The sequence below is a fragment of the Pelodiscus sinensis genome, chromosome 19 (assembly GCF_052426305.1).
Source record: "Pelodiscus sinensis isolate ZL-2025 chromosome 19, ASM5242630v1, whole genome shotgun sequence".
NCBI classification, from domain to species: domain Eukaryota; kingdom Metazoa; phylum Chordata; order Testudines; family Trionychidae; genus Pelodiscus; species Pelodiscus sinensis.
Genome location: NC_143070.1, coordinates 26,753,908 through 26,764,739, shown reverse-complemented (window position 1 = coordinate 26,764,739; position 10,832 = coordinate 26,753,908). Strand labels below are relative to the sequence as shown.

Sequence of the window (10,832 nt, the reverse complement as noted above, 5' to 3'; positions counted from 1 at the left end):
GGCTCTGTGGTGCAATGGAAAGCATGTTGGACTTCTAAGCTGCACTGGTTAATGTGAGCCCAGCTAGATGTTCAAAGGTTGTGGGTTCAAGTCCCACCAGAGTCACTTTAGCTGCTTCCTCATTTCCAGTCTGCATCTTTTACAGACCAGTCAGTCCTTAGGCTGACACTGGGGTGGGCTGGCATCCAGACAATTCCCAGCAGACCCCATTAAGGGTGGAGGGAAGGGCTAGGACTTGGGGGTTGGGATGGGGGTTGTTCTGAGAGGCTGCAGGTGCCAATAGACCCTCCATGTCTCCTACCAGTGCTGTGCAACACACCGGCTCCGAGCTTTGTTGGAAAAAAGCACCACTCAAGACGCAGATCTTTCGGAAAATAAAACCTTTTCCAAAAGATCCCTTAATCCTTATCTTAAGGGTTTATTTTCTGAAGGATCTGGCAAAGCTCCGAGCCAGAAAACAGCGGAAGCCATTTTTATGCAAATGAAGCGAGGGGTATTTAAATCCCCGCATCATTAGCAATTGCGATGTGTCTAATTTGCATCCCTTTTACGGAAAAGGGATGCAGTCTAGACACAGCCTTAGTGTAGATGTAGCCTCTGTGAGTCACCAGCAGTGGGGCTGTTAGTGTCGGCATCTAACTAATTGCACCATTAGGCCATGTCCTCACTCAGGTGGAGATCACTGCTGCAATCCATCTTCCAGAGCTTGATTTAGCAAGTCTAGCTAAGCCTCACTAAATCAACCCCCTAGGGCACCTCCTGCTCTTTGCTACTATCCTACTCCCACTCTGAGGGCACCACCAAGCTCAGCTGAAGGTAAAACCAACTCCAGATACATGTTGAAGAATGGTGGGAAGAAAAGACCCATTAACCTGGCAACAAGGCACCACTGGGAGTTGAACCCAGGATCCACTGCTTACAAGGCAGGTGCTTTAGCCAACTAAGCCATGGTGCCCTCCTTGTAAGCAGCCTTAAAACTGTTCTACTTTATGGTCCCAGACACCCCCTTCCCATTCCAAAGTGCAGCCATTCCCCATTCCCCTCCAGCTCTTGCCATGACTCAAGGCCTGCGCAGCCCAAGACATTAGATTGGCAGCTGGTACCCAAAACCGTTTTGTCAATTGTAGCACCAGGCCCCAAAGGGACAGACCCAAGGCAGCTGCCTGGTCCTAAGGCCGGGCCTGCAGCCAGGGGGAGGGAGAAGAATCTCTCCTTTCAGCTGGAGTTGAATCAGCCACCTAAGGACACTTGCCGAGCACCCGTTACAGGCCTCTGCTCTGCCAGCTGAGCTATGGACAGGTGCTTGGGGCAGGCTGCTTTGCCGAGTTTGGCCCTGGGACGAGTGCCAGGGCAAGAGCCCCCCAAAGGGGCCGGCCTCCCAGGGGAGGGGCAGAGGAACCCAGCAGCACAGGGGTGTCACAGGCGCTTCACCCGCAGAAGGACCCTTGAGTGAAACCAGGCAGAAACGCCGCGTCTCGCTCCCTGCAGCTCCCCTTGCTGCCCTGGCAGGCGCTGCCCCTTCTCCCACCGGCCTGGGCCTGGCCTCCCTCCCCCGTCCGGCACCACAGAAAGCCCCTTGGCGTGAGCCTGGGCAAGCCAGAGGCCTCAGGCCTGTCCCCTCTGAGGGGCTTGTGCCTCGGCCTCCTCTGCCCTTGGTGCCGGCTCTCCTGGCTGCCCCTGAGCGCTGCTGGGCAAAGGAGGCAGCAAGGCAGGAGAGGGGGGAGGAGCAAGTCCCACTGAGGCCGACAGCTCGGGCTCAAGCCTCCAGCCCCAGCACAAAACCTTCAGCCGGGCCCGTGTGGCTCCCTCCTGCCCCCGCACACGCTCACAGGGGGACACGTGCCCCATGTTCCATCCCCGCGCCAGGCCTGGGCGACGGGCTCAGCCCTCCAGCAGCCCACAGGGCCTGTGAGGGATGGACTGAGAGCAGGGCCCCACTGACACCCCCCGTCCTGCCCCACTGGCCTGCGTGCGGCGCTGGCACGGGACAGGCAGGAACGGCAGCCGGGGAGAAAGTAGCTTGGACTGACGGGCGAGTCTCACTTGCTGACCAGCCTCCCGGGCCCTGGGCTCTGGGGCCAGTCCCCCTGTGGGTCAGAGCCCCTTGGCCACAATGCTACTCCAGGGGGCCTGGTTCCAGGGCCTCCTAATCCCAGGACCTGGCGGGCTGGAGGCCTTTGCCCTGGAGTCTCAGAGCTCCCCCAGTGTCGGCTGCCAGGAGGGGGAAAGCTTCTCCTCAGGAACCTCTCCCAGGGCAGTGCCCCCAGCCCAGTCCCTGCCCATTGCGGGGGCAGGTAAGAGAGACCCCCCCCTTCTCCAGAGAGCAGCCGCCCCGGGGCTGTAGGAGGAGAATCTGGCCCAGGGCTGTTCCCAGCAGAGGGGGTTTGATCCCAGCCTGGGTCCAGGGAAACTGCTCCCAGCATGTGCGAGGTTGGGGGAGCGAGCAGATCAGTGTTTGCAGATATCTACACTTATTTGCATAATGCGTATGCAGATATGCAGGGCTCGGCACTTAGGGCAATCTGCCCGTGGTGAGTAGACTTTAGCCTGGTGCGGTGCTCAGTGCAGTCTGTGCATGCGCAGTGTGCGATTCTGCGCGGCTGGTGAGCGGGGTTCGCAGCCCCTTGGCAAGCCCTGCAAACATGGAACTGTAATGCTACTGGTCTGGCAAAAGTTTGTGAATGGGTTTGACTGTCCATGCTGTAAAAACAAAGGCTGGAAATATTGGCTTGATCCATGGGGGGCTGGCCCAATGCAAGGTGGGGAAAATACTGGGTGAAGGTCTGTGTGTGTGTGGGGGGGATTTTTCCCACCAGGACTTTGTCCCTTGAAATCCCCGCAGAGGTTGGGTTTTGTCTTGTTTGGTTTCCCTTTTCCCTGCTTCCTTCCTCACTGGCAAGGAGGGGGCGGCTCTCTCAGCCTCTCAGTGGGAAGCCCTGGCACAGAGTTGGGATGGGCAGATGCTCTGAGAGGCAGTCCCTGGGCTGTTTGGAGAGAGAACTTTCACCCTTCTGGATTACTTCACTCCACTAGGATGGCCGAGTGGTTAAGGTGTTGGACTTAAAATCCAATAGATGTTTGTTTGCGTGGGTTCAAACCCTGCTCCAGGTAGATACTTGATTTGGAGAAACAGTAATGTGGGTGGTGTTTTGTCCTGCTGTTAGGAGGGGGACTGGATTTCAGCTCCAAAGGTCCCTTTGGCTAGTCTGCAGGGGCAGTTTCTTGTGCAAGAAACACCCACACACTGCCATGTGTGAGCTGTACTTCTGAGCAAGAGGCTCCATGGCAGTGCTGATACTCTCTTGTGCAAGAAACCCCTGTCCTGTGTCCTGTGTCCATACTGCCTTGGGTCACAGCTGCTGTAACAATAAGTTAAGATGAATTAATAGACACATGTCATGTGAAAGCAAAGGTGTCCCTGACTGGGAATTGAACCCAAGCCCCAGCAATGAAAGTGCTGAATTATAGCCACTAGACCATCAGGGACAGATGAATAAGGGACAGATGAATAAGCCTTCAAAGTAGGAATAAGAGATCCTCCAGAATAGGGCTTTATTCCGGAGGATCACGCCAGTCTAGACGTTTTTTCCGGCTTTTCCGCAAGCCGGAAAAAAGCGGCGGCCATGTTTATTTAAATCCCGTGGGGGATATTTAAATCCCCCGCGGATTTCCCTATTCTGAAGTTGAAAATTAGCATGCCCCTTTAGGAAAAGGGGCCAGTGTAGACGTAGCCAAGGTGTTGGAGCAGCTATTAAAAGGCTTCTTCCTTGGCAGGGGCATTGTGCTTGTGGATTGGCTATTTCTTGGATGACTGGTGCTTGCACATGCAGCTGGGCTTTAGTAAATCAGAAGGATGCAAATCGTGAGCAACCCAGCGCCTCTGGAAATGGGAGTGGAGTAAAAAGTACAATATTGTCTAAAAAACCCAACTTGATTAAAAGTCAAAGTGTGACAAAAATAAATAACTTGAGTAAAGTACAAATACCCAAAAAAGGTCTTGAGTAGCGTAATCAAGTATTTCTACTTAGTCACTTTCCACCTCAGCCCGGCAGGCAAAGCTTCCTGGACCCAGCTGGTCCACAGACTTACCCCTGACTTAAAGGAGCCCCAGGAACTGCAGTTTCAGGAAGAAACAGCAAGAGATTTTGATTGGGTGCCAGGTGCTCCACATGCTAATCAAGAGGCATATTTCTGTAAAATGGGACACAGAGCATATTCTAATATGCAGATTTCTAAATCTGGTGGAGCGTGTTTGAATGGGACAAGCACTTTGCTGAGATTATTTCTGTTTTTTAGTTTTCTAAGTGTTGTGTGAAAACATTCCCCATGAGGAGAAAGTGAATGCACATGAGGGTGGGTGTGTAGCGAGGAGGGCCCTCCTAAGACTATGCTTTCAGGGATCATTTCTATAGTTGGTAATTAGAAAAATGCAGCTGAAAGTGGTTGGTCTCGCTAACCATGAGGATGAGTGATAGTGTTTTCTTCTGAACATGAAACAAGCAGACAGTGTTGCTTTAATGTTATTGCTGTCTGCTCTTGATGATTGTTCCTTTTTTCCTGTTGGAAAGCTGGAGGAAGAGAGCACAGGCTGAGTGGTTGGTTACTGTCAAAAAGTTCAAAATTAGTTTTGAAGTAGAGAGAAGGAGGGATTTCCCTTTATCATCCTGTCCTGGCTTTTCTTGAGTTCCTGGTTTTATTTCTACTACTCTGGTCCTGATCCTGGGCTATGTGGACATTGGCATGATCTTGCACAAAAGTGGCCACTTTTTTTGTGCAAAAGTGCATCTAGAGTGGAACGGACACTTTTCCGCAAATGCTTTTAATGGAAAACTTTTCTGTTAAAAGCATTTGTGGAAAATCATGCCAGTCTAGACGAGGCCTAGGGGTGCATCCTACAGCTCAAAATAAGTGATGCAAATTATGTAGCTTATTTCGAGTCAATTTTGAAATAACTTATTTTGTAATTCGGTGCTGACTACACAGCGCTTATTTCAAAATAAATCGCAATTCCAAAACGCCCCTCCCTCCTTGTGCCATGAGGTTTACAGGGACGTCGGAATAGCGAGCCCGTTATGGTTTGAAATAAGGGGCTTGCTCTTAAGACGCATCTGTGTGATATGAGCACCACGTCCTAAACCTTCGAGCTAGCCGGCCCACGGGTGTCAGTCTCACAAGTGGCCCTTTCAGAAAGGAGCCTTGGGCAGCCACAGGGATGTTGTGGGCTCTGGAACAAGGTAGGTGGGGCAGGAGAGGCTTTTGCAAGCAGGGGAATTAGCTCAAGTGGTAGAGCGCTCGCTTAGCATGTGAGAGGTAGTGGGATCAATGCCCACATTCTCCAACTGCAGCTTAGTTCTCACCCCTTACTTTCAGTGGCCCTGTTCTCCTGAAAAAGAAAGACTTGGGTCTCCTTTCTTTCCACCCAGCAATTGCCATGCTGCAGAGATAGCAAGACTACCACTCTGTGGTGCAATGGAAAGCCTGGTGGACTTTTAAGCTACAGTGGTTAATATAAACCAAGCTGATCATTCAAAAGTTATAGGTTCAAATCCCACCAGAGTCATTTTAGGTGCTTACTGATTCCCAGGGTTCAGCTTTTACAGAACAGGCAATCCTTAGGCTCACACCGGAGTGGGCTTGAGTCCAGACAGTTCCCAGTAGATCCCAACGGGGGTGGAGGGAAGGGCTTGTACTTGGGGTTGGGCTGGGTGTTGTTCTGAAAGGCTGCAGGTGCCGTTCGATGCTTTTGTCCCTCCCTGTCTCCTACCAGCACTGACCAACACTCAGGCTATGTCTACACCTCACTGTTCTTCTGAAAAAAGCTACGCAAATTGCAAACCCCAATTTGCGTAGCTTTTTCTGCTTCTTTTTTCAGAAGAGGCTTTTCCAACATTTGGCCTGTCTACACTGGGCCAAATGTCAGAAAAAAAAAACAACCTTTTTTTTTGGAACATCTCTTCATAAAATTCAGAAGAGCAGATGTGTTCTCTGGACTAAAGGGTTGTGTTTCCGGAAAAGGGTGCCAGTGTAGACGTAGCCCAGGAGATTTTGATTGGCTGCCAGGTGCTCCACATGCTAATCAGGAGGCGTGTTTCTGTAAACAGGGACATGGAGCATATTCTAATATGCAGATTTCTAAACCTGGTGGAGCGTGTTTGAATGGGACAAGCACTTTGCTGAGATTATTTCTGTTCTTTAGTTTTCTAAGTGTTGTGTGAAAACATTCCTCATGAGGAGAAAGTGAATGCACACAAGTGTGGGTGTGTAGGGAAGGGGGCGCTAATAAGACTGTACTTTCAGGGCTCATTTCTATAGTTGGTAACTAGAGAAATGCAGCTGAAAGTGGTTGGTCTTGCTAGCCATGAGGATGAGTGACAGTGTTCTCTTCTGAGCATGAAGCAAGCAGACAGTGTTGCTTTAGTGTAATTGCTGTCTGTTGTTGATGATTGTTCTTTCTTTCCTGTTGGGAAGCTGGAGGAAGAGAGTACAGGCTGAGTGGTTAGCTACTGTCAAAAAGTTCAAAATTAGTTTTGCAGTAGAGAGGAATGGGGATTTCACTTTATCATTTCGTCTTGGTTTTTGTTTAATTCCTGGATTTACTTGTAGGCTACATCTACACTTGTATGACTTTGTGCAAATATTTTTAATGCAAGAATTTTTCCATTAAAGCATTTGTACAGGAGAGCACCTAAACTGGCATGTGCTTTTGCGCAAAGGCATTCGTGCCAGTATTGATGCTCTCTTGTTTAAGAAAGATTCGATGGCCATTTTAACCATTGGGCTTTGTTGCGCAAGAAATTAACATTGCTGTCTACACTGGCCCTCTTGCGCAAGAATACTTGACAAGAGGGCTTATCCGTGAGTGGGCGCGTCAGAGTGTTTGCGCAAGAACCACTGATTTTGTACATTACAAACTCAGTGTTCTTGCGCAAATACTCGCGGCCAGTGTAGACGGGCGGCAAGATTTTGCACAAAATCTTGCCAATGTAGACATAGCCGAACTGCTCTGGTCCTGATCCTGATGTTTTCATGCTTTTCTCTCACCTGCTGCTGGGTCTTTTCCATGTGCTTCTCACTCTGGATTTAGCCAGCCCCGTGGATCTGCCTCATGCCTTGTCCCCCATCTGTTCCCTAGTGGCCCTGCGGGAGGCAGAGACTAGCTGTAGCCCAGAGTTAATTATCCCTTGGGTTAGTGTCTTTCTCCCATAATGTGTAGCTAAGATATTTGTTAGTAACTGTTAGTAACTGGCAGGCACCGCAGGGGCTCACACCTGAACAGAGACACACGACCTCAATATTGGTGCACAAGACAAAACTCACCTGCTCCTGGAACAGGAACACTGACTAGCAGTGAGGCCCCTCCCTGGCAGCACCGAGCAGTGAGAGCTGAGTGAAGGGGGTGAAGGGGGAGGCAGGCCCAGGGGGAGAAGGCTCCATGACTGTGTCAGAGGGAGGCTCTGCCCTGGCCAGTGGGGAATCGTTGCCTCTCCGAGGGGCCCAGGCCTGGTGGGTCATTTCCGCAGGGTACTGAGGCTGCAGCAAGTTCTGTCTCCTTCAACAACCAAACTGAACCAATGGATCTTGTACCAACCTGACTACACAGGCTAGTGCTGTGTGTGCCACAGAGCTTCCAGCAGGGCTGCAGACATGGGAGAGGGAAAGGGCAGTTTGAGTGACCCAGCTCTGCCCCTTCTGAAAATGGCAAGTGTTGTCTTAGCAGTGCCAGAGAGGTGGGAAGGAGCCTGAAGTAACTTCTTGGGTCACAGCTGCTGTCACATAGGTGAGAAAAGAGACTAGGTAGCTGTCACATGTAACCACAGGCTGGTTTCCCTGACTGGGAATCGAACCCAGGCCACAGCAGTGAGAGTGCTGGATCCTAACCACTAGACCATCAGGGACACATGAAACTTGCCTTTTTGCTCACCTACACTAGCCTTTCACAGGCCATTTTCTGTCCACTTCAGGATGGGGTGGCAGGTCCATTCTCCCTTGCCCAGAGGCGACAAGAACAGAAACCAAACAGAACATCAAAGCAGCCAGACTGAGTCATGTGAGTTGTCCAACTAGCCCAGGATCCTGTCTCATGACAGCAGCCAATTTCATTGTCCGGAGGGAATCCTCAGGACAGACAGTTATTAAGTGATCCCTCCTGTCGCCCATTCCCAGCTTCTAGAATACACCAGCTAGGGACACCTGCCCTGTCCATCCTGGTTAAATGCCATTGATTGACCTTTCCTGCATTCAATATTCCAGTTCTATTTTGGACCTTCTTGTAGATTTCACCTTCACAACATCCTCTGGCAAGGAGTTCCACTGGGCGCAAAAATGTTTCCTTTTAGTTTATTTTTAACTTGGTTTCTGGGCTCCCTGAGGCCCTTTAGCACACAAGGGCTTTCTCTGCAGTGTGCTGGGGGGAGAAATCCCTGAGCCAGTGACACGGACTGACCTGGGCGCAGGCCAACAAGGGGGGTTTCAGTGAAGCTACATGCAAATGGATCCATCTAGTAACCCCTGCCAGCCACACACACAAGGGAGGGGACTTTAGCCAAGAAAGCAAGGACTCTGAGGGAGGGTTGGAAGCGAAGGGGGTTAATCAGATGGACTGGAGTTTCCAGTGCTGGGCTGTGGCTAAGATGGATGAGGGGATGTCACAGGGCACTAGCACAGCAAGGGGACCAGAGAGGGCCCTGCTGCACCGAGAGACATGGCAAAGCCTGGGATTGAACCAGGGACCTTTAAATATTTCATCTAAGGCTCCGCACACTGAGCTACCCATAAACCCCTCTAGCTGGTTATTAACTGTCCGGGATGTCTGGCAGCCGTGTCACAAATATGATGCCGTCGTGCCCGGCCCAGGAAGGCGAGACTGGTGTTTCCTGCCACCTGCAGTTTGACTGGCTCCTTCCCCCCATTCCTGCCTTAGCTCCCGGGCTGACCTGGCAGCTGAAGTGGTCGGGGGCCCAGCAGCCTGGGCAGGGAGTCGGGTGGCCAGACCCTGGTGGCAAGAGTCTTGGTGCTACTTGTTTCCCTGCCCCCTCTGGTGCCCTCACTCCTCACCCGCAGCCCCTGCTACCTGCCTGGGTCCCTGTGCTGTGTCAGATGCTCAATGAACCCTCCTGTTTCACACGGGCTGGGAGTGGCTCTGGGCTAGGGCACAGGGCTGTGTCATTCCCTACGGGAGCGGGAGGCCCCCAGAGCCCAGAGCGAGTGGACTCCCCAAGGGGCGCACGGTGAGAGACAGGGGGCTGGGGGCTCAGGGAGGGGTGGTCCCAGGAGGCAGAGGGCACCTGTGACTCTCGGCTGGCAGCTGACACTCTGCTCCTTGCTTCCCTCCCGCTTGTAGAAGCTGTAGAAACCATTTTCATATTTAGCTAGAAGCCATCTTGTATATCAGAAACCATTTCAGCTTTTCTCTCAAGCACGTAGACCAGAGTGAACTTTCTGTCACCCCGTGAGAAGAGGCCTACAGGATGGGCTATTGGTATGTGTTAATTGGGCTGGTTGGGACAGGAGATGTACTCCCTCGCACCTGTCCGCCATCTTGTTGATAAGGCTTTGTTTTTCCAAATTTAATTGAGGATTTCTGTAATTGGATGCCCTGACGTCAGACTGTTTGGTTAAGGGTATAAAGATACTAGGATTGATTGTATTAGTAGCTTTACTGGGTCTGGCTCTGCTGTGACCACGTTTGGCTCATGCTGTGCTTTATTAATTAATAAAGCTGCTTGTTAGCTGCCTAAACACAGAGGAGCGTGTTTTTGCTTCGACAATTTGGAGGTTCCACCGAGATTCCTAACGCGCCACTTGCCCATATGGACGGACCGGCACTCCACTTCCAAACCTCTCAGAGCGCTCAAGAGAAGGTAAAGGGGATACCTGTTACAAAATCTCCTGGTTGAGGGCTTGGGATTTGGAGTGACGGCCGGCCATCGGGGTAAGGGGAGCTACGGAATTCAATTTTGTGGAGCGGCTAACATTTTTGTCTGTCTGTGTCTGTCTTTGTCTATTAGGCCTGTCTTATGTGTCACAGTTCCAAAAGGGCACACCGGTGTCTCTAGTGAGGCAGCCATGCGCTGGACCCTCTGTGTTCGGACGCTAAAAGCTGGTGTGGTGCCATTACTCTCTCTCGGCACACGGAACTGTGGGGAAGCTTTGTTGTCTCTCTCTGTTATTTGTGGGCGTAGTACTGACCTCTGAGGCTAACCCCAGGCCATAGTGCCCCATTCCGCCAGGCTGTCTCCAGGCGCCAGGACGTGGTGTTCTGCCGGGCTGGGGCAGGTGCCGGAAACCCCTGCGAGGCAGGTGGACCTTGAGTCCAGTGCTTCGCAACAAAAAGGGGGGGGACCAGTGCGAGCAGGTGAATTCTTGATTCGGTGACTCGCAGAGCGAGCAGGCGGATCCTGATTCAGTGACTCGCAGAGCAAGCAGGCGAATCCTGTTTCGGTGACTTGCAGAGCAAGCAGGCGGATTCTGATTCGGTGACTCGCAGAGCGAGCAGGCGGATCCTGATTCAGTGACTCGCAGAGCGAGCAGGTGGATCCTGATTCGGTGACTTGCAGAATATGGTGTAAGCAGGCGGACTTTGGTTCGGTGTCTTACAGAATTAAGCACGCGCAGAAAATGGGGGTAGGTCAGTCTACAGGAATTCCAGTGCCTTTATAATAAGTGTTTTCTGGTATAGGATCCTAATGAAGTCTGATATTAAGTGCCGGGTGTCTTAGGGCAGCGTCACTTAATAGAAACCCATGGGAACTAGACAATAAATAAAGATGCAGCTAAATGTGGAAACTATAGGAAAAATGTGAAAAAGGAAAAAAAAATGTGTGTGGAAAATG

General features: G+C 51.4%; 5 non-coding genes across 5 annotated transcripts; 3 read left to right on the top strand and 2 right to left on the bottom strand.

Moving 5' to 3' along the window:
- Positions 1-105, top strand: TRNAR-UCU (transfer RNA arginine (anticodon UCU)). The gene is made up of 2 exons: positions 1-37; positions 70-105. It is a non-coding gene; the product is annotated as a tRNA-Arg (tRNA).
- Positions 106-881: 776 nt separating this feature from the next.
- On the bottom strand, positions 882-955 carry TRNAT-UGU (transfer RNA threonine (anticodon UGU)). The gene has a single exon. It is a non-coding gene; the product is annotated as a tRNA-Thr (tRNA).
- A 3,426-nt stretch (positions 956-4,381) lies between these two features.
- Positions 4,382-4,597, top strand: LOC142821724 (small nucleolar RNA U3). The gene has a single exon (XR_012898413.2). It is a non-coding gene; the product is annotated as a small nucleolar RNA U3 (small nucleolar RNA).
- Positions 4,598-6,281: 1,684 nt separating this feature from the next.
- LOC142821713 (small nucleolar RNA U3) lies at positions 6,282-6,497 on the top strand. Its single transcript, XR_012898399.2, has one exon. It is a non-coding gene; the product is annotated as a small nucleolar RNA U3 (small nucleolar RNA).
- Positions 6,498-7,823: 1,326 nt separating this feature from the next.
- TRNAE-CUC (transfer RNA glutamic acid (anticodon CUC)) lies at positions 7,824-7,895 on the bottom strand. The gene has a single exon. It is a non-coding gene; the product is annotated as a tRNA-Glu (tRNA).
- Between the last annotated feature and the right edge of the window lie 2,937 nt (positions 7,896-10,832).